Source organism: Rhinopithecus roxellana, chromosome 8, assembly GCF_007565055.1.
Source record: "Rhinopithecus roxellana isolate Shanxi Qingling chromosome 8, ASM756505v1, whole genome shotgun sequence".
Lineage (NCBI taxonomy): Eukaryota > Metazoa > Chordata > Mammalia > Primates > Cercopithecidae > Rhinopithecus > Rhinopithecus roxellana.
This window is the reverse complement of record NC_044556.1, coordinates 70,632,179-70,658,361: the sequence shown is the minus strand read 5'-3', so window position 1 is coordinate 70,658,361 and position 26,183 is coordinate 70,632,179. Positions and strand designations below refer to the sequence as shown.

At 45.1% G+C, this 26,183-nt stretch overlaps 1 long non-coding RNA gene across 1 annotated transcript; it reads right to left on the bottom strand.

Moving 5' to 3' along the window:
• Window positions 1-1,132: 1,132 nt before the first annotated feature.
• LOC104669494 lies at window positions 1,133-25,773 on the bottom strand. The gene is made up of 4 exons (XR_748996.2): window positions 25,534-25,773; window positions 21,247-21,303; window positions 3,803-3,880; window positions 1,133-1,539 (listed from the first exon to the last, which is right to left on the bottom strand). It is a non-coding gene; the product is annotated as an uncharacterized LOC104669494 (long non-coding RNA).
• Window positions 25,774-26,183: the final 410 nt, after the last annotated feature.

Sequence of the window (26,183 nt, the reverse complement as noted above, 5' to 3'; positions counted from 1 at the left end):
GCCCGGCTAGTTTTCTGTATTTTTTAGTAGAGACAGGGTTTCACCATGTTAGCCAGGATGGTCTCGATCTCCTGACCTTGTGATCCGCCCATCTCGGCCTCCCAAAGTGCTGGGATTACAGGCTTGAGCCACCGCGCCCGGCCTGGCCTATACTTCTTATTTAAGAACAACTTGGCCGGGCACGGTGGCCCACGCCTGTAATCCCAGCACTTTGGCAGGCAGATCATGAGGTCAAGAGTTTGACACCAGGCTGGCCAATATGGTGAAACCCCATCTCTACTAAAAATACAAAAATTAGCCCGGCGTGGTGGTGTGCACCTGTATTCCCAGCTGCTCAGGAGGCTGAGGCGGAAGAATCATGTGAACCCAGGAGGCGAAGGTTGCAGTAAGCCAAGATCATGCCACTGCACGTACTCTAGCCTGGGCGACAGAGTGAGACTCTAATCAGAAAAAAAGAGCAACTTAAAAAAAAAAAACAAAAAGATAAAATCATGACTCTCCTACAGATATAAAATGAGCACATCGCTATGGTTTGAATATGTCCCCTAAAAAGCGTATGCTCGAAACTGAATTCCCAATGCAACAGTGCTGGGAGATGCAGCCTGATGGCAGGCGTTTAGGTCATGAGGGCTCCACCGTCATGAATGGATTAATGCTGACTGTGAAAAGACTCGCTGCTGCCAGTCTGAGCGCTCACTCTCATCATGTGATGTCTTCTACTGTGTTATGATACAGCAAGGAGGCCCTCACCAGATGCAGCCCCTGAATCTTGGGCTTTCCAGCTTTTAGAACTGTGACCCAAATACATTTCTGTTCATTACAAATTACTCAGCCTGTGGTATTGTTATAGCAGCATAAAATGGACTAAGACACACAGGTTAGGGCTTCTCTTTTTTTTTTTTTTTTTTTGAGACTGAGTATCGCTCTGTCGCCCAGGCTGGAATGCAGTGGCGCGATCTCGGCTCACTGCAACCTCTGATTCCTGGGTTCGAGTGATTATTCCGCCTCAGCCTCCCAAGTAGCTGGGACTACAGGCACGTGCCACCACGCCCAGCTAATTTTTGTATTTTTAGTAGAGATGGAGTTTCACCATGTTGGCCAGGCTGATCTCAAACTCCTGACCTCGTGATCTGCCCACCTCAGCCTCCCAAAGTGCTGGGATTACAGGTGTGAGCCACTGCACCCAACCATATGTTAGGGATTTTTAAAACCAGAACTGGATTGAATTTGGGCTTTGCTGCTTACTAGCTGTATTAAGATAAATGCATTTTTTAACCTATAAAAAGGAGATAGATAGCACATGGACAGCAGTGAAGATTAAATGAACCAACCTATGGCTATGAGGATGATTTCTGATGCAGGTAACAGAGCCCCCAACTTAGTATGATATAACATAATAAGAAATTATTGTATGACATGCTAGGAAGTCCAGAGATATCTCAGGCTCCAGGGGAGAATACTCGGTTCCACCCTCTTGTAGGTGTTACATTCATCCTTAGGTTGATAACAAGATAATTGTAGGAATTTCAGGAATCTCATCTAGAAAAAAACCAGAGAGAAAGGTCATCTCTTTCTGTGTCTCTTTCACAGAACCTTTCTTTTCCAGAACTTTCCTTCATGCTTCATTGGGCAGTGTTCTGTTATTTGACCTTTCCTCAACAAGGGAGATAGAAATATCATGACTGGCTTAGACTAATCAATACTTACTTTTGGAATTGGAATGGGGTCGCCTTTCTCTGGGTTTCAAAAGGAAATAATAGATGCACAAAATTGGGGTTCTGTTAGCTAAAAAGGAAGAATGGAGAAATAGAAGTTGAGTAGGCCACCCATAGGTTCCACGACCATCTGCGAATGCCCAGTATAAAGATTAATACCCAGCAGGTATATGTCCAAGAAATGTTAGTCATCACTTTTCTCAGTGACACCTGAATGTGATGTAAAAGACTGGTTTGAAGGCACATCTTCATGCAGTTCTTCACTCAGAAATCAAGTCATCTGACAGGTGCCAATGAAAATTTTTTCAGAAACTTCAGATGGACAGCTTCCAGAAGTAGATGCTGGCTCTTCACAACTTGCCGCACATTGCACAGCACATTACGTTGCCAAGCAGGTATCTTGGGATTGGTGGGTTGCTCCTTCTGCTTAGAGGCCTCAAGCATCTGGTGTTTCTCTCTTCTGTGTTGGCGGATCCTCTGAACTTTGATACAGTCTTCATTCCACAATTGGCAAAGAAAATCTCCTCTGGGATACAGCCCACACACGCCTCACGCCTGGGGAGGCATGACTCCCGGCCCTGTCCTTTCACTTCAAATGAAATATAATAAATATGAAAGGAAAACAAAAGACAGGCAGACAAAAAGCAGACTCAGAAAGACAGAATGAGAAAACACATGTACGCTCACAAAAGCAAGGGAGAACAAAAGGAGGCAAAGGGCAGACATCTCTCTGTCCACTGGAGCTCTGAGGAATCAGAATTTCTAAAGCTATTTTTTTTTTTTTTTTCTTTTTGAGACAGAGTCTCGCTCTTGTCTCCCAGGCTGGAGTTCAATAGCATGATCTTGGCTCACTGCAACCTCCGTCTCCAGGGTTCAAACGATTCTCCTGCCTCAGCCTCCCGAGTAGCTGGGATTACAGGCGCCCGCCACCACACCTGGCTAATTTTTTTGTATTTTTAGTAGAGAGGGGTTTTACCATGTTGGCCACGCTGGTCTCAATTCCTGACCTCAGGTGATCCACCCACCTCGGCTTCCCAAAGTGCTGGGATTATAGGCTTGAGCCACCATGCCTGGCCTCTAAAGCTATTTTTTTAAATGTAAAGATTTATGATTTATCCTCTCCTTCCTGATAGCCTTCTTTCAGCAGTTGCTTTATTCGTCTTGAGGCAGGAGGATGAACAAAGGATCTTTCCTCCTCAAGAAACACCCCCTCCTTCCTCAGTTCCACACCCCTGCCCTAGGAATCCATGACTCCAGGAAATATTTTCAGATAAAACAATTCCAGTTACTGGAAAATTGCAAGGCTTTCCTCTGCGGGTTTACAACAGGCTGGCCTCTGACCCTGGCCTCTGACTTAGTAAAACAGATTTACTAAGTGATAGTAACACCTTTTATGTAGTCTCAACGTGAGGCAAGTCACTTTATCCGTCTCAATCCAGGCTCCTCAGGCTCATAATGGTGAAGGTTGGAATGGATTTGTGGTTTTGAGTGTATGTACGTATGTATGTATGTACATGCATATTAAACTATGTACATTGTATATAGTTTATGTATATGACCCTCCTTCACAGAGGCTCTAGGGGGAAATGGTGACCCTAAGGAGACCCATTTCTCTTCTCTGCTTTCCTCTGTCCCCTTGGCAATGACTTATCTCCTTCCCTGCCACACAGGGGCACCTGACTCAGTACAGTCTCTTCTTCCTACAAGGCATCTAGCTCAAAGGACTTGCCTCCCCTCCTTTTACGTGGGGAGCTATTACATGTTAAACAACAGAATATTATTTCAAATGCTGACATCTTATGTGGCACTTCAACATAAAAACAGGTCAAGGCAAGGGCTTTAACTGAAGGAAGGTGAGCATGGAAGGAGTGGAGTAAGAGCAGGAGGAATCTTTGAAATCCTTATCTTTGGCCACAGCAGCCTCTTGAAGTATGGCCCCAGGCGGGGCTTCCCAGGGCAATTTGATAACCATTGACCTAGCTGCTCTCTAAGGCATTGTAGATCTAAAACACAAAGGTCTTGCTCTGTCTTTATCAAAAAGAAAGTCTGATTCCTCCCTTGTGGATTCACACAGTAACACAACATACCTTGAAGTATAGAAGGATGACAAGAACCAGGAGGGCAGAACTTCCCTTCCTAACCCCATTTCTATCTTCTTTGGAATTCTGAAAAAAAATAAATAAATAAATACATAAGAAAAAAAGATAGTGAATGGTACAGGGAATAATATAACTCATACCACCTGTAAGGTTAGCCGAGACAAAGTACAAGAGAGAGACCCGAGGTTAGGCGAGGAAGTTTATTAACCTGCCGGCTGCCCGCTTAACAGTCAGAGAGGAGGCAGCCCCAAATTTACAGAATGAGGCGTTTCTATCGGGGAGGGGAGTTTGAGGGAGTTCTTTGGTGTGGCAACATCCCAGGTTGTTTGCTGGTTAATTTTGCCACATATCACCTTGTGACGTTTATTACAGGAGGGTGTAGGTAAAGTTTGTTTATGCTTCCCACGACCTCCCCCATGCAGTCCAGATGGTTTATAATTGAAGTTTGCTTATTGCAGCAAGGTCTGGTAAGTGAAGTCTGCGGGCTTCACCGAGGCACCTAGATAAGGGCTTAGAAATGTAAAGCGGCTTGTGGGAAGGAAAAGAGTTGCAGAGCATTATGGGGAGGGGGGCAGCTTGGTGAGGTTTGAGGGGGAGTGTCGGCAGTACCAAGAAACTTTTGGGGGTAGTTTGTTTCGAACACCACCCATAATCATAAAATGACAATTTGACATATTTGTCTCAGATAACTTTTTTATTTACTTTTATTATTATTTTTTGAGACAGGGTATTCCTTTGTTGCCCACGCTTGAGTGCCATGGCACGATCTCGGCTCACTGCAACCTCTACTGGGTACAAGTGATTCTCCTGCCTCAGCCTCCTGAGCAGCTGGGATTACAGGCCCACACCACCACACCTGGCTAAGATTTGTTTGTTTGTTTGAGACGGAGTTTTGCTCTTGTTGCCCAGGCTGGAGTGCAATGGCGCGATCTTGGCTCACCACAATCTCCACCTCCCGGGTTCAAGCGATTCTCCTGCCTCAGCCTCCCGAGTGGCTGGGATTACAGGTATGCACTGCCACACCCGGCTGATTTTGTGTTTTTAGTAGAGGCGGGGTTTCACCATGTTAGTCAGGCTGGTCTCGAACTCGCGACCTCAGGTGATCCGCCTGCCTCTGCCTCCCAAAGTGTTGGGATTACAGGTGTGAGCTACTGCACCCAACCGATGAGTTTTTTTAAAGTAAAGAAAACCTGGCAGATGAAGTTCTCTTAGTTCATCACTCTAATCCTATTTTCCTCCTTCTCTCTTCAGTTAAACGCTATCATGACTGACTAATGCCTGCCCCCAACTCCCCCGCCCAAAAGATGTTCACTTACCAACCCCTGGAGCCTGTAAATATGTTGCCATGGCAAAAGAGATTTTTGCAGATGTAATTAAATTAAGGATTTTGAGATGGGGGAGATTATTCTGGGTTAGCCAGCTGGACCCAATATAATCACAAGGGCATTTATTGGAGGGAGGCAGGAGGTCAGAGGTAGAGAAGAAGATGTCATGATGTTGCATGAGGTTGGTGATGATGAAGCAGAAGCTGGTAAGATGCATCCAAAAGCTAAGAAACGCAGGCAGCCTCCAGAAGCTGGAAAAGGCAAGTATTCTCCTTTAGATCCTCCAGAAGGAACACAGCCCTGCTTACCAACTGTAGACTTCCGTGTTGTTTCACACTATTAAATTTGTGCTGATTTGTTACAGCAGCAATAGGAAACTAATACAGTGAGTTGGGTGAGTTTCTATTTACTCCATGTTTTTTTTTTTTTTTTTTTTTTTTTTTTTTGAGATGGAGTCTCACTCTGTTGCCTAGGCTGGAGAGCGGTGGCCCGATCTTGGCTCACTGCAAGCTCCCCTTCCTGTGTTCATGCCATTCTCCTGCCTCAGCCTCCTGAGTAGCTGGGACTACAGGCGACTGCCACAATGCCCAACTAATTTTGTTTTTGTATTTTTAGTAGAGACGGGGTTTCACCGTGTTAGCCAGGATAGTCTCGATCTCCTGACCTCGTGATCCACCCACCTCAGCCCCCCAAAATGCTGGGATTACAGGTGTGAGCCACCATGCCTGGCCTCCATGTTTTTTACTTGGACTAGTTGGATAGACACAGAAATACAGAAGATAATTCTGTTTTATGTATTTTCTACAGTCACCTGATGTTTTTGAGAATATCCATTTGACATGTAAATATCTAATTTATCCAATTTAATTGCAATATAGTATTTTGTCATATGACTATACCACAGTTTGTTTATGTAAGTCTCTAAAATGGGCTGGGCGTGGTGGCTCACGCCTGTAATCCCAGCACTTTGGGAGGCTGAGGCAGGCAGATCATGAGGTCAGGAGATCAAGACCATCCTGGCTAATAACGGTGAAACCCTTTCTCTACTAAAAAATACAAAAAATTAGCCAGGCATGGTGGTGGACGCCTGTAGTCCCAGCTACTCAGGAGGCTGAGGTAGGAGAATGGCGTGAACCCAGGAGGCAGAGTTTGCAGTGAGCCAAGATCACGCCACTGCACTCCAGCCTGGGTGACAGAGCCAGACTCCATCTGAAAAAAAAAAAAAAAAAAAGCTGTCTTAGCTTGGCCTGCTATAATGAAAAATCATAAACTGGGTGGCTTAAACAATAATGTATTTCTCACAGTTCTGGAAGCTAGGAAGTGCATGATCAGGCACCAGCAGATTTGGTGTCTGGTGAGGGGTTTCTGGTTCATAGATGGTGCCTTCTAGCTGTGTCCTCACCTGGTAGAAGGGAGGAATGAACTCCCTTGGGCATATTTTACGGAGACACTAATCCCATTCATGAGGGCTCTACCCTCAGGACCTCATCTAATCCTAATTACCTCCCAAATATCACATCTCCTACTATCGTCACATTAGGGGGTAGGATTTCAATACAGGAATTTTGGGAAGCCTAGAGCATTCAGTTTATAACAATAACAAATGTTTAATCTGCTTGATTCTGTGGCTAGTTGGGTGATTCTTCTGGTCTGAACTGGTTTGGTTGGGGCTGGATGGTCTAGGATGGCCTTGCTCATATGTCTGGCCTCAGTGGAATCCCAGGACTGTGGGTATGGCTGGAGCTTCTTTCTGTGTAGTGCCTCTCATCTTCAAGTAGTACTACCAGGAACAGCTTGTTGACATGGTGCCACAAGAGTTCCCACAAGCAAGAGCCTCTACTTGCATGACATTTGCTATCATCCCATTGGCCAAAGAAGGTCATATAGCCAAGCCCAGATTCAGCAGATAGAAAAACAGACTCTACTGCTTTTTGAGAAGAGGGGCAAAATCACATTGCAAAGGAGCGTGCCTGCAGAGAGACAAGATAAATTGGAGAGTATTACCGTAACAACCTAACTTAGCTGATAATAAGAATCCAGCTTCCAGCGTGCTTAGAAATCTCAACATTCATCTCAATTCAAAAAGTATGCTCATTTTCAACTATGGTCTCTGCATGCCAGTAAAACTTAACTTATTTTGGCATGTCAGGCTACTTCCCCCAGGAGCCTTTTCCATGCTGTTTGCTCTGCCTGGAATGCTCCTCCCCTCTCCGTGCCAGGCTAATTATTATATTTCCTTTAAGTCTCTTCCTAAAGTCACTTCCTTAGGGAGCCTTTCCTGACTCTTCAGACCAGGCCAGGTCTCCTGTTCTACACACTCAGGGCACTACAGATGCTGTGTTTACAGCACGTACCACCACTGTCATGAATTACTTTGTTGTACAATTATTTGTTTAGTATCAGTCTCTCTCTCTTTCTCTCAACCTCAACCAAAGGAGCTCCAGGGCAGAGACTGGATCTATCTTGTTCACTGCTGAATTCCCAGCATCTAGTACAATGTCTAGCAGGGAGTAAGTGCTCAGAATTGGAGGAATAAATGGATGAGCCTATGAATGAATGGCCTGCAATGTGCTCAGCATGGAATAGGCCTGTTTAAAAACCTGTTGGAGTAGCAGATATGGAAAACTGCAACCTGGTGGGGAGTGAAGACTGGGTCATACAAAATGATTGAGAACAACTCAGAACCAAATAGAGGGTGAAATACCAGATGCTGGGCTGCAAATGCCATGGAGACTGGGAAGAAGGGATTAGGATAAATCAGGTGGTCACAGAAGGTCATAGGGGGTAGCACTTGAGTGAGGTCCAGAGGAGGAGCGGGATTTAGAGGCAAGGATTTAGAGGAGGAGCAGGATTTAGAGGCAGTTTGTAGGGAGGCTAATATATTAAGGTCATGAGTTTGTTTGTCTGTAGTTCCTATTCTACTCATGTCCTCATAAGCTCTTTATCATAAGAGAAAGTAGGCAGGAGAGTAAGGGGAGATGGTTCAGTGGAGCCAGTCCTACTGTTATTGAAACCGCTCCAAAAGGTTATGTTTCAGAGGAAACTGCAAAGTTGTGTCATCCACACACGCAAAAAACGGCTCATTTAGAGACCAGAGAGATTCCTCTGAGCCACCGAAACAGAACAACAGTAAACATCTGCTTCTACTCTTCTGGAAACATTGTGGTCTGGATGCTCTGTCTGTCACTCCTCTGCTCTTTTGCTTTTAACTATTATGAAAACGTCCAAACCTACATGAAGAAAAGAGTTTAAGAAAGTCCATCACCAACTTCCAAAAACATCAGTGCTTCATCACATTTGTTTCATGTCTCTCCGTCTCAACCCTAAGTTTTTTTCTCCTAAAGCATTTTTAGAGCAAATCCTAGATACCATGTTATAACACTCCTAAGTGCTTCAATACAGACATCTAAAGGAAATAAGGGCATATCTTATGTAACCACAACACCTTTTCATACCCAACAAAATAAAGCATAATTTGTCAACATTCTTTAACACCCAGTTCATATTCAAAATTTCTTGATTGTCTAAAAAAATGTCTTTTTGCAGTTGGTTTCTTTGAATCAGAATCTAAACAAGATCCTCACATTAATATCTTTTAAATCTCTTTTAATCTAGACTGTGGATGTTCTCTTTCAGCTGGGGCTTCCTTTACCAACAGCCTGCCTCAGCCCTCACAGTCCTTATCTCGCTCCTGGATTGGCAGGGAGCTGAAAGATCAGAAGCAGGAGGAATGAAGTCAACACGGGGAGAGGATGGGAGGGATGGAGTGAGTATCAGATGCCTAAGATGTTATGAAAAAAAAATCCTAATCAGCTTCAGAAGAAACAGATTAGAATAAGAGACTCTTAAGAACTGGAGTTGACCTGCATGCTCTCCTAACACTTAAGAATGTCAAGAATTTACAGAGATTATAAGAGGCTGATTCCTGTGGGCAAGAGAGGGAAGGCAAGAGAAAGGAAATCAGGATGAATCTAAGGGACAACATACAAGCATAGGCAGGACCTAATTTACAGGGCCCAGTACAAGATAAAAATCTCAGAGCCCTTGTTCAAAAATTATTGGGAATTTCAAGATGGCAATAGCAGTGCACCAAACCAAGCATAAGGCCCTTCAAAGCACAGAGACCTGTGTGACTCCACAGGTTACATGCCTGCCTTTGTGAAACTGGCCCTGTGCAATGGGTGGCCGAGTCTAGGAGGCCCCAGGGAGTTGTCCCACAAGGTCATGCTCTACCAATGCATGTCTTGTTTGTATTTCAGAGACAAGCAAAGGCAGTGGGAATTGTTTCTGTATCTCGGAGTCACCGCCAGCATCTCAGACTTGTCAGGATGTCTAGGGATGGTGAATGGCTTTTAGAGGGTCATAGAGATCCACGCTGCATAATTCAATTCTAAACCATGGATAGTGGTGGGTTTGGACCCTCTGGCCTTTATGCTTGTCTCTGTGAGTATAAGCTTTAGAGCCAGAATGCCTGGGGTCATAGTCAGGCTCCATCACTGTGTAACCTTGGCCAGTTACTTGTCCTCTCTGTGCCTGTTTTCTCATCTATTAAACGGGGTTAATAAAGACACCTACCTCAGGCTGGGTGCGGTGGCTCATGCCTGTAATCCCAGCACTTTGGGAGGCCAAGGTGAGTGGATCACAAGGTCAGGAGATCAAGACCATCCTGGCTAACATGGTGAAACCCCATCTCTACTAAAACTACAAAAAATTAGCTGGGTGCGGTGGTGGGCACCTGTAGTCCCAGCTACTCAGGAGGCTGAGGCAGGAGAATGGCGTGAACCTGGGAGGCGGAGCTTGCAGGGAGTGGAGATCACGCCACTGCACTCCAGCCTGGGCGAGAGAGAGAAACTTTGTCTCGAAAAAAAAATTAAAAAAAATAAAATAAAATAAAGATACCTACCTCAAAGGATTGTTGAACACTAAATTGGTGTATTTTTGCTGCACATGGCAAGCACGATGTGTTTGTTAAAACAGGATAAATCCAGAGGCTCGAGCTGTACAGGTCCAGGCAGATATCTGGTAATGGTGAAACTTTCAGGATGAACAGACTCTGCTTTTCTAGGGGAGAGAGGCTGTGCCTACATCCTGATCCAGCTTCCCAAAAACATACACAATGGTCATTCACTCAGTAAGTGTTCATCAAGTGCCTACCATGTATCAGGCACTCACTGAGTGGAGAGTGAGCCAGGCGTGGTTCTGATCCTTAAGGTGCTGACCTCTAGCATAGGGAGGGCTCCACCTGCAAAGTCAGTTGTGCCTCCAGGTCTAGGAGCAGACCTGGTTCCAGGTAGGAGGAAGGAGATACTCTCAGGCTGTAGCCCATTAACAAGGTAGTTCTGCAGCTCATAAGCATGGTTTGACTTCAGTATCCTGAGTCCTTGTTCCCAGTCTGCTTTATGATATTCTGCTTTGACCAAACACCTGCCTAATAATTCAGCATTTCCCATCTAAGATTCAGTATTTTATTTCCTGCCCCAAAACTCAGACACCTCCAGTCTGACTTCTAATCCCTGCTGTTGAAACCCCTGAGATGCTGTTACCTGCTTGGCTCCTCCCCTTATTTGAAGGGGTTCTCAGGATTTTGAATTAGGTTTGGGCCACCATTGGTTAACAGCGATCATGTCATTGTTAAGAAAGACAATGGGGAAGGTGGCTGGGGCACAATGCCAGGACTTTTAATGGCCTTCTCAGGCTGGCCTGGGCCCGTATGTGTTCATTTCTCCAGTAACTAGTCTCTGACCCTGTCCTCATGTCCTTAACACCTGGCCACTCCTTGACTGCACAGCTGCACAGATTAGATTCCCATCTCACCAACACTCAAGCCCAGGATCTGAAGGATTCCGGTAGGGGAGGCTGCAGGAGCCCTTAGGAATGTCAGTTTGACATTGAAACAAGGTTTTTTTTCCCCCAACTAACAAATTCTTGGCCCTCTGCTAAGGCCTTTGAGGGGGAGTTTGTGGCAGGATGGCCATGGGAGGATAATGCAGGGTCATGGAGATGGAAGGAGGGTCATGGATAAAGACACCAGCTGCTTTCCTTTGGCTGACATCAACCCTGAGGCCATTCTGAAACTGCTCTACTTGGCAGCCTGGAGACACTGCATAGAATACCACCATCCCAGGCCGGGTGTGGTGGCTCATGCCTGTAATCCCAGCACTTTGGGAGGCCAAGGCGGGCAGATCACAAGGTTAGGAGTTTGAGACCAGCCTGACCAACATGGTGAAACCCTATCTCTACTAAAAATGCAAAAATTAGCCGGGTGTGGTAGCATGCACCTGTGATCCCAGCTACTCACTCAGGAGGTTGAGGCAGGAGAATCGCTTGAACCTGGGAGGTGGAGGTTGCAGTGAGCCGAGACCACGCCACTTCACTCCAGCCTGGGCGACAGAGCAAGATTCTGTCCCCCCCCCCCCCCCCAAAAAAAAAAGAAAAGAAAAGAAAAATAGAAAAGGAAAAAGAAAAAAAAAGATTACCATTATCCCAGCTGAAGGCCTCCAGGCAACTGGACTCTTCAGATAGCTGGTGATAACAAGTGGCAGGTGGAAGCCAAGGGAGAATTTTTCACATATCCTTCATCTTCCCCAATCTCATTTTAGAATTTCTGAAGTAGTGACAACTGGGGGGAAAGAAGTTTCTCCAGGGTCACTTTGGAAGAAGCAATGTATATTAATTTTCTCCTTACAGCCACTGAACTATGGCAGGTTAGAGAGTGGCAGGTCCTGTTGATGACGTATTAATATTACTGCAACAGGCTGGTCAACATGGTGAAACCCCGTCTCTACTAAAAATACAAAACTTAGCTGGGAGTGGTGGTGGGTGCTTGTAATCCCAGCTACTCAGGAGGCTGAGGCAGGAGAATCACTTGAAGCTGGGAGGCGGAGGGTGCAGTGAGACAAGATCACGCCATTGCACTCCAGCCTGGGTGACAGAGCGAGACTCTGTCTCGAAAATAAATAAATAAATAGATAGATAGATAGATAGATAGATAGATAGATAGATAGATAGATAGATAGATAAATTGCTGCAACAGCAGAGAGCCAGACCCCACAAGGGTGATGGCAAGAAAATTGGCAAGGAATTCGATGTGTAAATCTTGGGTTGCCTCTGAATCCTTTGGCCCTGGGAAGGGAGAGCAGAGCCCCGCCTGAGAAGAGGCCGAACAAGAGGACAGATAATGGGGAAGGAGGCCAGGGCACAGTGCCAGGACTTTTTATCCTATTAGGCCACTGCATTCCTGCAACTTCTGAATATACAACCTAAATATTTTTTTGTTGTTGTTTGAGATGGAGTCTCACACTGTCACCTGGGCTGGAGTGCAGTGTGTGTGTGTGTGTGTGTGTGTGTGTGTGTGTGTATGTGTATATATATAGTATATTCTAGGATGCAGGCAGGGCACAGTGGCTCTTGCCTGTATTCCCAACACTTTGGGAGGCCAAGGCAGGAGGACCACTTAAGCCCAGGAGTTCGAGACCCACTTGGGTAACATAGTGACACCTGCCTCTACAAAAAAATTCTTAAAAATTAGCTGGGTGCAGTTGCAGTGCACCTGTAGTCTCAGATACTTGGGAGGCTAAGGTGGGAGGCTAAGGTGGGAGGATTGTGTTGAGTCCAGAAGCTTGAGGCTGTAGTGAACCGTGATGGTGCCACTGCACTCCAGCCTTTTAGAGAACAAAACCTTGTCTCTAAAAAAAATGTTTAATTATCGAATTAAAAAAATTTTGTCCTGCTAAACTATAATATGCTTTAGGGAAGTCGCATTTTTTATTCTCTCCCACCCTTCCATTGGCCCTTGGCTGTTGTTTAGGAGATAATGTTGATTAATTTGTTGACTGACCCTCTAAGATATCAACATCAATTGTTTTAAAATCTTAGTTTATAGAAAAAATGTTAGCCTAAAGACTGACTCCATTTGTCCCTCACACAAAAGCCAAGAGTTTCTATAAGATTTAGGTTGTATAGGCCAGGCACCTATATATCTATATATACATATGTGTGTGTGTGTGTGTGTGTATCTCCAGGAAGAGAGAAATGTAATAATTTATAGGCAATATAGAATACATTGTTCTGTGGTAGCAGAACTCTTTCCTATGCAGTGTTGAGGATGACTTGGAAATAGCAGAATTTGGCCTTGCTGGTTGAGGGGCTTAGATTATGAAGCACCTACTAGGTGCCAGGCACTGGGCTAAGAACTGGGAACACAAAGATGAGCACTTCATGGGCTCTGTCCCCAAAGGAGTGCTCACAGACTAGTGTGGGTGGCAGATCTGTGAACAGAGAACAGAGCAGAGCCCTGAAAAAAGGAGTGATACCTGTGTGGCTGGGAAGGTGAGCAGGGTGTATGTGGGGGGAGAGAGAGAGAGAGAGAGAGAGAGAGAGAGAGAGAGACAGAGAGAGACAGAGAGAGAAAGAAACTTCCAGAGGGGCTCCACCGAGGAGGTGGCATTTGGGTTACGTTTTCTCTGTGGGTTTGGAGGAAGAGCATTTTAGACATGCGGACAGTGAGTGCAAAGGCACAGGCAGATGCCACACAGGAAAGACAGGCAAGCATTCAGAGGAGTCCATGTGACTGGGAGAAAGGCTGTACATACCATGTGGTAGCAGACAGTCTGGGAAAAGTGGGCAGGAGAAAGGTCATGAGGGCCCGGGTACCAAATAAAGTATGCATTTCTTTTTCTTTCTTTCTTTTTTTTTTTTTTTTTTTTTTTTGAGACAGAGTCTTGCTCTGTCACCAGGCTGGAGTACAATGGCACGTTCTCAGCTCACTGCAACTTCTGCCACCCAGGTCCAAGCAATTCTCCTGCCTCAGCCTCCCAAGTAGCTGGGATTACAGGTACACGCCACCATGCCTGGCTAATTTTTGTACTTTTAGTAGGGACAGGGTTTCACCATGTTGGTCAGGCTGGTCTTCAACTCCTGACTTCAGGTGATCCGCCCACCTTGGCCTCCCAAAGTGCTGGGATTTACAGGCATGAACCATGAACCGCCACACCCGACCAAAGTGTGCATTTCTATCTTTCGGGAGATCAAGAGCCGGCCACTATTTTTGAGCAGGAGAGGAGTGGGTTCACGCTTACCTCTCAGAAAGATGCCTCACTGGGAGAAGGGGGTCTTATTGCTCCAAGAAGCCAGGGAGACCAGTTGTGGGGCAGGTGGGTTGGCTGGGGGTGGGGGCACTGAGGCTTTTAGGCAAGGACACGGCAGCAGCTCCCAGGATGCCCACAGCTGTGTGACGTGCAAGAGGGACTGCAGGCAGGAGTACTCTTTGAGGCGAAGGAGACTTATAGAGAAAATGCCCTGTGAAAGCCATTTAATTTAACAAATACTCTTCCATTGCTCTGTTTTTATTCCCCTCAGGTGCAACTTTCCTTCTGGGATTGTGAAAATGGGTGTCATTTCTGTAGCTTTCTGAAGTTTGGGTAAAATTTCCTTTTCCTCTCAGTGGATTCTGTGTAGCAGGAAGCATGAGTTGATTTCAGCTTTTTGTCTTCTGAGACCTACTTCAGAGTGTGTTGCTGCTGGTCCGAGGCTGAAAGGAAGGTCTGTGATGTCACAGGCTGCAAATTTTCTAGAAACATGTTCTGAGATCAGCTGGCACAATTGTGTTTGTTTTAAAAACAAAAACATCTCAGGGGCAGTCCCCACATTCTGCATAACGGGACCCTTCACCCCACTGCCTCAATGGTTAATCCCAACAACTCAGAACACCCCACTAACCGAGGTGTTATGAGGTAACTCTCTCCTCACAGGAAAAACTACTCTGTAAGAAGGAAGTGGCTTTTGTTGTAATGCCGAAGTCCGGGGACGCTGGTGCTTGGAATGCTTACCTTCTCCTGACTTTTTACATGATTTCTCCAGTTCTTGCATTTTATACACCAAAAACAAAATGCAACTTGACCCTGGACTGTTACATGGTGGCCCTGCCAGGCTGGCTGTGGAACTCAGGCTCTGCCGTGCACAGGCTGGTTAGTCAGGAGACTGGAGCAGAGAGCAAATAAGGTTGAGGTCATGGTTGAAATTCCTATAGAGGCCAATTGGCTGGGCACACCCTGCCCTCCACTCTCTCTGGCCCTGTTCTACAGGGGACTGAGTAAGAGGGTATAGCTGGCTCAGTGCAGTCCAGTACCACTCTCTTAAATCGCATTGCACGTCCCGAATGGCCAGTAAGCAATACAGACTTCAGGCACAATGAGACCTTGCTTAAGCAGCCCTCTGGAAGAAAGCACCATTATACCTTTCAGCTGTGACTTTTTTCAGCCTTCATTAGTGATGTGGAACAGCATTGATTGCAGTAACTTTTCTACTAAACAGAAACATTTGTCTGCTGCTCCAGTCAAAAATACCTGCTTTACAGCTTTAATTTGCCCCACAGAACTGGAGGTCCATAAGGTGCGGCGTTTCCCTTCCCCACTTCCTCTTTCCATGCCCTTTCCTCACTCACTGATGGCCTCTTCTCTTCTGGCAGCACCCGAAGCCTTTTTTCTCCCTATCAAAGCAAGAAAGGCTCTTGGAATGGTTGTTTGCACGCACAGGTTGACAGACTGCCCTTCATGGCAATGATTCCTGTTACCATTACTTCACCCAGACATTGCATGTCAGCGTTTTTTCTAGAAGGCTATCAGTAGAAGTTGGCAGTTAAGAGTGGGTAGTTTAGAAACAAACAACCCCATCAAAAAGTGGGGAAAGGATATGAACAGACATTTCTCAAAAGAAGATATTCATACAGCCAACAGACACATGAAAAAATGCTCATCATCACTGGCCATCAGAGAAATGCAAATCAAAACCACAATGAGATACCATCTCACACCAGTTAGAATGGCAATCATTAAGAAGTCAGGAAACAACAGGTGTTGGAGAGGATGTGGAGAAATAGGAACACTTTTACACTGTTGGTGGGATTGTAAACTAGTTCAACCATTATGGAAAACAGTATGGCAATTCCTCAAGGATCTAGAACTAGATGTACCATATGACCCAGCCATCCCACTACTGGGTATATACCCAAAGGATTATAAATTATTCTACTACAAAGACACATGTACACGTATGTTTATTGCGGCACTATTCACAATAGCAAAGACTTGGAATCAACCCAAATGTCCATCTGTGACAGACTGGATTAAGAAAATGTGGCACATATACACCATGGAATACTATGCAGCCATAAAAAAGGATGAGTTTGCGTCCTTTGTAGGGACATGGATGCAGCTGGAAACCATCATTCTTAGCAAACTATCACAAGAAGAGAAAACCAAACACCGCATGTTCTCACTCATAGGTGGGAACTGAACAATGAGATCACTTGGACTCGGGAAGGGGAACATCACACACTGGGGTCTATCGTGGGGAGGGGGGAGGGGGGAGGAGGGAGGGATTGCATTGGGGAGTTATACATGATGTAGATGATGAATTGATGGGTGCTGACGAGTTGATGGGTGCAGCACACCAACATGGCATAGGTATACATATGTAACAAACCTGCACGTTATGCACATGTACCCTAGAACTTAAAGTATAATAATAAAAAAAAAAAAAAAAAAAAAAAAAAAAAAAAAAGAGTGGGTAGTTTAGAACCAGATCAAAGCCAGGCTGGGATCTGGCCCTGACAGTTACTATCTGTGTGTCTTGGGATAAGAACTTAACCTTGCCAAGCCTCGGTTTCCCTCTCTGTAAAGGAAAGCTCATACTGCAGTTATTGCACGCTAGCTCTCAGCATTGCCTGGCACACGACAAATGTTAGCTATGATTATTTATTAGCTAATTGACACACAGAAGGCTTTATTCTACTAAAGGCCTTATTACAACAGGCTAGCAAGTGGAGATAACTTTTTATTCAGACTTTTTTTTTCTTTTTTTTTTTGAGACAGAGTCTCGCTCTGTCGCCCGGGCTGGAGTGCAGTGGCGCGATCTCAGTTCACTTCAAGCTCTGCCTCCCGGGTTCCCGCCATTCTCCTGCCTCAGCCTCCCGAGTAGCTGGGACTACAGGCACCCGCCACCACAGCCGGCTAATTTTTTGTATTTTTAGTCGAGACGGGGTTTCACTATATTAGCCAGGATGGTCTCACTCTCCTAACCTCGTGATATGCCTGCCTCGGCCTCCCAAAGTGCTGGGATTACAGGTGTGAGCCACTGCGCCCCGCCTCAAATTTTTTATTACAAAAAATTTCAAATGTGTAGAAAAGTTGAAATAATAGTACAGTTGACACTGAAATCCCTCATCTAGATTCTACAGTTATATACATTTTACCAAATATATGTTTTTCACTAAACTATTTCAATGTAAGATACAGACATCATCCCTAAATACTTCAACACACATCTCTTGAAAATAAGAACATCCTTTGACATACTCACAGTAACCTTTATTACACTTAAGAAAATTAATGATAATTATCTAATATCCCCTGGTTCCCAATTCCCAAATCATATAAAATTTTCCAAAATGTTTCCCAATATGTCTTCTAACAAATATGTGTGTGTGTGTGTGTGTGTGTGTGTGTGTTTAAAAATTTCAGTAGCTTTTGGGGTACAAATGGTTTTGGGTTACGTGGATGAATTGTATAGTGGTGATGTCTGAGATTTTCATACACCCATCACCCAAGTAGTGTACATTGTACCCAATATGTAGTTTTTATCCCATACCCCTCTTTCATCCTCCCCCTTGTGAGTCTCCAAAGTCAATGGACTTTGGATGTTTTTTTTCAAACAAGATCCAATCAAAATTCTTACTTTGCATTTGGTTGTGATGTCTCTATTTTATTTTATTCTAGAGCAGTAGGTGTGGGGAAATTTTGAGAACAACATTGTTACTGAAATCAGCTATTGGCTGCCAGGTGGAAATGGCTGCTGCCTCCACTGAGGCACACTGGGCCCTGCCACATTTATTAACACAGGCTCTGTGATATGGTTGCATAGTTTGCTTTGCTGAACTTGTTGGTTACTAGCTTTACTGCTTAATGACTGGACATTAGACACTCTTCTGTTATTTTCATATTCCCACCACCTCCACAGCACCTAACACATAGGTGGTCAATAAAAGTGGATGGAAGGGGCCAGGCGCGGTGACTCATGCCTGTAATCCCAGCACTTTGGAAGGCCAAGGCGGGCAGATCACAAGGTCAGGAGTTCGAGACCAGCCTGACCAACATGGTGATCTCTACTAAAAATACAAAAATTAGTCGGGTATGGTAGCATGCACCTGTGATCCCAGCTACTCAGGAGGCTGAGGCAGGAGAATCACTTGAACGTGGGAGGCAGAGCTTGCAGTGAGCCGAGATTGTGCCACTGCACTCCAGCCTGGGCGACAGAGGAAGACTCCATCTCAAAAAGAAAAAGAAAGTGGATGGAAGGAAAGGAGGTGAGGGGAAGAAGGAAGAAAAAGGAGAATGGGAAAGAGGCAGGCACTGGCAGGCACCTTCTTCCATGCCCAGTGGGTGCCTGGAGAGTCACACTGTGCCCTCCTGGGAAGCACCCACCCTCCTTTGATTTGGGGAAGATGATTCCATGTGGGATGTGTCTTTTGTCCAAATAGGCCTTCTTCCTTCACATTCTCCTTTCCCTCTTTCCCACCCTCCTTACCTGAGCACTAGTTGGGATCCCTCAGACCTTCTGCTAACTTTAACTTAGTCTTTTCCTCTCTTCCCATATACAAGATTAACATTGGACATTATTTTAAAAGTAATCTACAATAGATTATCTTTTCCTACAATCACACTCATTGTCCCAATTCCTTGGAAGGTAATTCCCACATAATTTATGATCAGTAATTAAATTCCTGACCACAATGAATCATGAGGAATATATACTGTGTTCAGAGGGATGGCATGGTATCCATAAGGGAGCATCTGCTGAAGGGAGAGAGCGGACACATGGGGGTTAGCCTACAAAGCCAAGGGGAGCTGTCCTCCAAACACAACCAACAGAGTTCAGCTCAGGTTTAAGGGTCAAACTATTGCTTCTATTCTGTGTGGAGGGAACAATGACTGAATTGGCTGGAATAGACCAAAGTTGGTAAAGTGAACTTTCTCCACACCTCATCTCTAATCTCTAAAATTTTGACTTAAACAAAATTTGAGTTAAACATTTTGAGCAGATATAGGGAATGAATGCAAGAAGCTCTTGATTATCTATGTGGTGGACTGGCTCATTTTCATTCCAGGCTGTCCTACCACTCTACCACTTCTCCGTGCTGAGAAGTAGTTGGCATCTATTCAAAGTACACAGGCCATTTAATTATTAATCGGAGCAAAACATTATTAGGGAAGTTAAACTGTTGAGTAGGTGTGTGTGTGTACACACGTGGATACTTTCTTGATTATCCGGCTGTTCTGTTTTGCCTTTTGCCTTTCTGGGTTCCTGCCCCTCTCCATTTGTGGTGATACCTGTAAGGTGATTATGCCCCTGAATTCCTAAGAGCTTTATGGTCCCTCTCCCATTCTCCTTGGATGTGTGTGGAAATGTTTGTCAGCAGGGGCAGACCGGGGAGGGTTCATGTACATAAGAAGTGACTGACCTTGGCCGCTGAGTGGAGCATGTATTTGTGACCAGGAAAAGGTTCAGTGTTTGTGTTTGATGATAGTTTTATGTCCTGCTGTCAGTACATAGGACTTTATAGGGGTTTCTGATGACCTAGGGCTCCAGGTACCATCATGATTATTTGGCCAATTATTTTAATGGGCCCATATAAACTTATTCTGTTTTTATACTAATAACAGAGAAGGAGATGTTGGAAGATTAAATATAGAGGAGGATGGGCTTTAGCTTCACTGTTCAAGGCCATTGGGAATTATTCTACAGAATTCGATCCAGCCTATTCTTTTTTTTTTTTTTTTTTTTTTTTTTTTTTTTTTTTTTTTTTTTTTTTTGAGACGGAGTCTCGCTCTGTCGCCCAGGCTGGAATGCAGTGGCCGGATCTCAGCTCACTGCAAGCTCCGCCTCCCGGGTTTACGCCATTCTCCTGCCTCAGCCTCCCAAGTAGCTGGGACTACAGGCGCCCGCCAACTCGCCCGGCTAGTTTTTTGTATTTTTAGTAGAGACGGGGTTTCGCCGTGTTAGCTAGATTGGTCTCGATCTCCTGACCTCGTGATCCACCCGTCTCGGCCTCCCAAAGTGCTGGGATTACAGGCTTGAGCCACCGCGCCCGGCCCAGCCTATTCTTATTATTTCCTTCTTCCTATGACTTTGATTCTTTCCTTATTCTTCCTTCTTTTTCCTTTCTTCTTTTTCTTCTTCTTCTTTTTTTTTTTTTTTTTTTTTTTTTTTTGAGACGGAGTCTTGCTGTGTCGCCCAGGCTGGAGTACAGTAGAGCGATCTCGGCTCACTGCAAGCTCCACCTTCCAGGTTCACGCCATTCTCCTGCCTCAGCCTCCCGACTGGCTGGGACTACAGGTGCCACAACCACACCCGGCTATTTTTCTGTATTTTTAGTAGAGATGGGGTTTCACTGCGTTAGCCAGGATGGTCTTGATCTCCTGACCTTGTGATCCGCCCGTCTCGGCCTCCTAAAGTGCTGGAATTACAGGCGTGAGCCACTGCGCCTGGCCTCTTCTTTTTTTCTTCCTTGCTTTCTATCTTTCTTTTTCCCTCCTCCCTTCTTCCTCCCACCTTTATTTATTTCTTTCAACATGTACTGCATGCTTACTATATATTAGGCACAGTCTAAATGCCGGAGATGCAGAGATGAATAACACATGGCCCCAGCCCTCCTGGAACTCAGTTTAGTGTGGGAGGCAGATGGAGACACAGATCATTCCAATACAGTGGTTAACAACAGAGATAAGTACAGGGTGAGCTCAATGTAGGGGTCCCTAATCCAGCTTGGCTTGGAAGAGAAGGCAGGAAGCTTCCTGGAAGAGATGATTGGCAGATTGATTGGGAGTGGCTGAAAGAGGAGCTGGGCTCAAGGCCTTTACCAAGCAGGCCAGGCCATTCATGTGGTTTATGAGCGCTGGATAAAGGGATCCAGTATAATGGGATGAAGGGCTTTGGGGGTGTGGGTCTTCCAGGAGATATGACACCAGATTTTGATGTCACTGGATATATTTAGGACCACAGGGGCAGGGCAGAAATGATGTCTACTACTCTGGGAAAGTACTAGTGACTTACCTCTGAAATCTGGGGACATTCTAAGGTATCTGCTCAGATAGTTGATCCTGGGGAATCCTGGAAGAAATGAAAGCTGAAATGAAAGATCACTCTTGAAGGCCAGTACATGACATATATGTGCTCAGGGGTGAAGAGTCATGTAAGGGGAAATGGGCAGTGGGTAGTCAAGGTGTGAGTGAAGATCACTGCTCACTAGAGTGGGGCAGTGAGGCTTGGGGAGGTGGAGGAGGACTCTTGGCTTCCTAAAAAGAAGGCCTAACTTGTGCTGCAAGTTTTACTGGATGCCCAGGACTCTGGAGGAGTTTTGGGGCCAGTAGACAGGCAAGTGACCACAACAGTTCTTATGCCCCACAAGGGCAGAGCCTTACATTGGCAGCTCCCTGAGTTACTTGAAGCAGGAGACCTTTTATAACCTCAAGAAGACGAGAAGAATTCTGTTGAGGGAAGCTTAATCCCTGCTCTTTGGAGATCTCGGCATGATAGTAGAAAAAGCACATATGAGCTAGAAAAACAAGTATCACATCCGATGATACCAACTGCAACAATGGTGATAGCCACTGTGTATTTAGTCTTTACTCTGTGGCAGGGCTTTTCATGTATTACTTAACCCTCACAACTACATAGTGATATACAATGATAAACGGTACTATCATTCCCTCCATTTTATAGATGGGGAAATCAAAGTTTAGAAAGGTCACAGGTAGGGAGTCATAGAATCACATTTGAACCCAGATCATTCTAGCTCTAGAGCCCCTGATCTCAACTGCTGTTCTTACTGTGAATAAATACTCAGTGCAGCTTCTCTTTGACTTGACCACAGGATCACAGCCTACCTGAAACAGTAGAATAGAGAGACCCTAGAGACTGACAAACTGCATTTCTACAGCACTACTAGTTATTATGAAGATGGATAATCTAAAATTTTCTATTTCTGTAACATGTAGTCTTAGGACACTCAGTATTAGCCAAGAACATATGATTTAAGGGGAAAAATATGGATTAGAAAACAATTGCTCTGAAGTCTACTACTTTGGTAGTTGTTATGGAATGAATGTTTGTGTCCCTCCAAAATTCGTAAGTTCAAGACCTAATCCCCAACCTGGTGGTACTATTAATGGATGAGGTCCTGAGAGCAGAGCTCCATGTTTGGATTAGTGCCCTTATAAGAACAGGAAGAGAGACAGACTATAGATTTCTTTCTTTCTCTCTCTCCATGGGTATACACCGAGGAAAGTCCATGTGAGGACATAGCAAGAAGGCAGCCATCTGCAAGCCAGGAAGGGAGCCCTTACCAAGAATCACATCTGCTGGTACTTTGATCTTGGACTATAAGACACCTCCAGAACTGTAAGAAAATTGATATCTGTTGTTTGAGCCACCCAGTCTATGGTATTGTGTTACAGCAGCCTGAGCTGACTAAGGCAGTAGTTAATATCAGCAGCAGGGTGATCACACTCTGTGTGTGTGTGTCTATGAACTAGATCCTCTTAGTCAAAAGGGTTGTTGACTATGTCTTGAGACCCTTCACTCTCTATATTAGTTTTGGGTGTTCTTTTTCTCATTGCTATTTATGAATAATTTACATAAAAATGACTTTTAAAAAACCTTCTGGAAAAAATATATTAGTTGGTTTATTATTCTTCAATAGATGAGAAATTGGGCACTCCCTGTCACCTGTGGCCCCCAGGGAGGCAAGAAGATAGCTTTTACAAGTGAGAGGAGAGCTGGGATCTGCAGAGACCACTGGACTGCCTACCTCCCTCCTTGCTCTGGGAGTCTTTCGTGGGTCTGAGGGAGGCACAGATCATCTCTACAAGCTGTCTGGGCTCCCAGGTATTTGCTACAGGGGGTCTTGTGTGTTCAGAGGACCCGAAGCTATGGTCCCCTTGAGGCTGAGGAGAAAGGTATACTTTCTCCCCTGTACAACAGGCATGTGGAGAGCTGTGGCTTGGGAGGAGAATACCAGTGTGCCTCCCACTTCCTTAGCAGCCAGGCCTCCCTCCCCAGAGGGGCTGCACTACTTCTCAACTACTGGCAGCTCATGAAATCCTCAAATAGGAGGTGTATTAGTCAGGGTTCTCTAGAGGGACAGAACTAATAGGATGGATTTATATATAAAGGGTAGTTTATTAAGAGGATTGACTCACACAGTCACAAGATGAGTCCCATAATAAAAGCAAGGAAGCCAGTTCAAGTCCCAAAGCTGAAGAACTTGAAGTCTGATACTCGACGGCAGGAAGCAACCAGCACGGGAGGAAGATGTAGGCTGGGAGGCTAAACCAATCTAGTCTTTTCACATTCTTCTGCCTGCTTTATTCTGGCCATACTGGCAGCTGATTAGACTGTGCCCACCCAGATTGAGGGTAGGTCTGACTTTCCCAGTGCACTAACTCAAATGTTAATCTCCTTTTGCAGCACCCTCACAGACACACCCAGGAACAATACTTTGCAAATCCAATCAAGTTGAAACTCAATATTAACCATCACAGGAGGAATCTGCAAAGATCATTTAGCCCAGTGCTTCTCAGTTCATAAGGTTCAGGCATTTTACCTGGGAACTTTGTTAGAGAGGAGTGTTTTTTTTTTTTTTTTTTTTGAGACGGAGTCTCGCTCTGTCGCCCAGGCTGGAGTGCAGTGACACGATCTCGGCTCACTGCAAGCTCCACCTCCCGAGTTCACACCATTCTCCTGCCTCAGCCTCCCAAGTAGCTGAGACTACAGGCACCCGCCACCAAGTCTGGCTAATTTTTTTGTATTTTTTAGTAGAGACGGGGTTTCACCATGTTAGCCAGGATAGTCTCAAGCTCCTGACCTCGTGATCTGCCCAACTCGGCCTCCCAAAGTGCTGGGATTACAGGTGTGAGCCACCGCTCCCTGCTGAGAGGAGATTCTTATTCAGGAGGTCAGGGTGGGGCCTTAGCATCTTTAACAAGTTCCCAGGTGATGCTGCTGCTGCTGATCTGGGGACCACACTTTGAAGAGCAAGAATTTACTCTATGTCAAGGTAGGCTACATTTCAGTGACCATCACAGTCAAGTAAGAGTCCATCCTGCTACAGAGAAGCAAATATTCTTCTTCAGCAGCTTTCTTACCTTTTAGAAGTCATTATACTTAGCAAGCCCAAATCCCTTTAATTTCATGCCCATTTTGTCAAGTTCTCCTCTCAGCAGAGATGGAGATGCAAAGTAGCCCTCTCCCATATCATAATCCTTAGTTATTTAAAGACTACTAAATCAGATCTATTTTTAAAAGCACCACTTCTGTCTCTGTTCTTATGCCTGCGTTACCCAGGTCGGTCAGTAGGAATGAAACTCCTGGGGCACTCTTCGCTGAGGACCTGGCACTGGGAACATTCATGATCTGCTTATGCAGCTGGAATCTCCTCACATGCCCAAACACTATTCTTTCTCAGTTCTCTACAGTAAAGGGACAGCAGAGTTATGAAAATCAAAATCTGAACAGGAGTGAAAACCTCAACTTAACCTTTAGTATCATAACTCCTCTTCTCAGAACTTGATCAAGGTGTTATTCACAGGTAACAGTGACCTGGTTTGGGTTTTCTCTTTCCTCCCTGGCTCTCTACATGTCTCATGGTCAAGAGAACTTGGAAGCAAAGACTTAGCCATCTACTATAGCTAAGCAAAGGAGTCTGAATAACCCCCAACTGGGCCTGGCACGGTGGCTCACGCCTGTAATCCCAGCACTTTGGGAGACCGAGGCAGGCAGATCACGAGGTCAGGAGATCGAGACCATCCTGGTTAACATGGTGAAACCCCGACTCTACTAAAAAATACAAAAAAATTAGCCAGGCATGGTGGCAGGTGCCTTGTAGTCCCAGCTACTTGGGAGGCTGAGGCAGGAGAATGGTGTGAACCCGGGAGGCAGAGGTTGCAGTGAGCCGAGATCACACCACTGCACTCCAGCCTGGGAGACGCAGTGAGACTCTGTCTCAAAAAAAAAAAAAAAAAAAAAAATTAACCCCCAACCTGAATGAGAGTCCACAGGCTGGATCCGAAGTACCCAAGTCTGTGATTGAGAGGTCTATCCTCCTGAACTCTCTGCTTTTTTTCTGCCCCAAAAAGGACTACTGTCAGATCTTTGCACCTTTGTGTGACTTTAAGTCAACATGTTTCCTCTCTCCAGGACACTTTCTCTCCAGTATGGAATGAAATTTGTCCTTTGTTAAAGAGGCTAATCGTCCCAGGTGACAGGTTATTTTTATGTATTATACCTGCCTAGGATGGCACAGTAGACATTGCCTACCAGAAAGAAGGTACTGCCACTTACAGGTTCACAGTGATATCCGGAGTGGAAGGGAGGGCTCTTCCAGGAGAAAGCAAGGCATCCAGGAGGAGACCACCAAGAGGGCTTGTGTCCTTTGCAGGTTTCTGGGGGTGCAGGGTTATTCAGAAGTCTGCTGTTACCCTGACCCCATCCTCAGCAGAACTTCCTCCATCATTTCAGAAGGTAAAATGAGACAGCTAGAGCAGAGGACGAGATGGCAACTTCTGTTTTGCTTTTTTTTTTTTTTTTTTTTTTTCTGACAGCCAATGTGTAGGGAGCTCTGTATGGGGAGTATGACTCACCAGTATTGGTCATGACTCTGGGCCCAGGATTCACAAGTGTTCCAAAATTAGCAACCGGCCGTGGTGTACACCCACAGAGCAGTTAGACATTTCCCATTGAAAACACTCAATGGGAAACCTACACGGAGAAAGGGAAGGTTAAAAGAGCTGTAATTACAGTTCTTCTAGTTAGCCTAGAGAATATCTTCCTCTCTGCTTGGTCATTTATATTTCTCATTCTGTTTCTGGAGAACACATTCCTCTTTACTTCAGCATTTAGTACTTGTTCATTCATTCATTTAGCAATTTTTTTTTTATTGAACATCTTCCCTGTGTCTAGCACCATTCTGGGTGTGAGGGAGGCATCAGAAA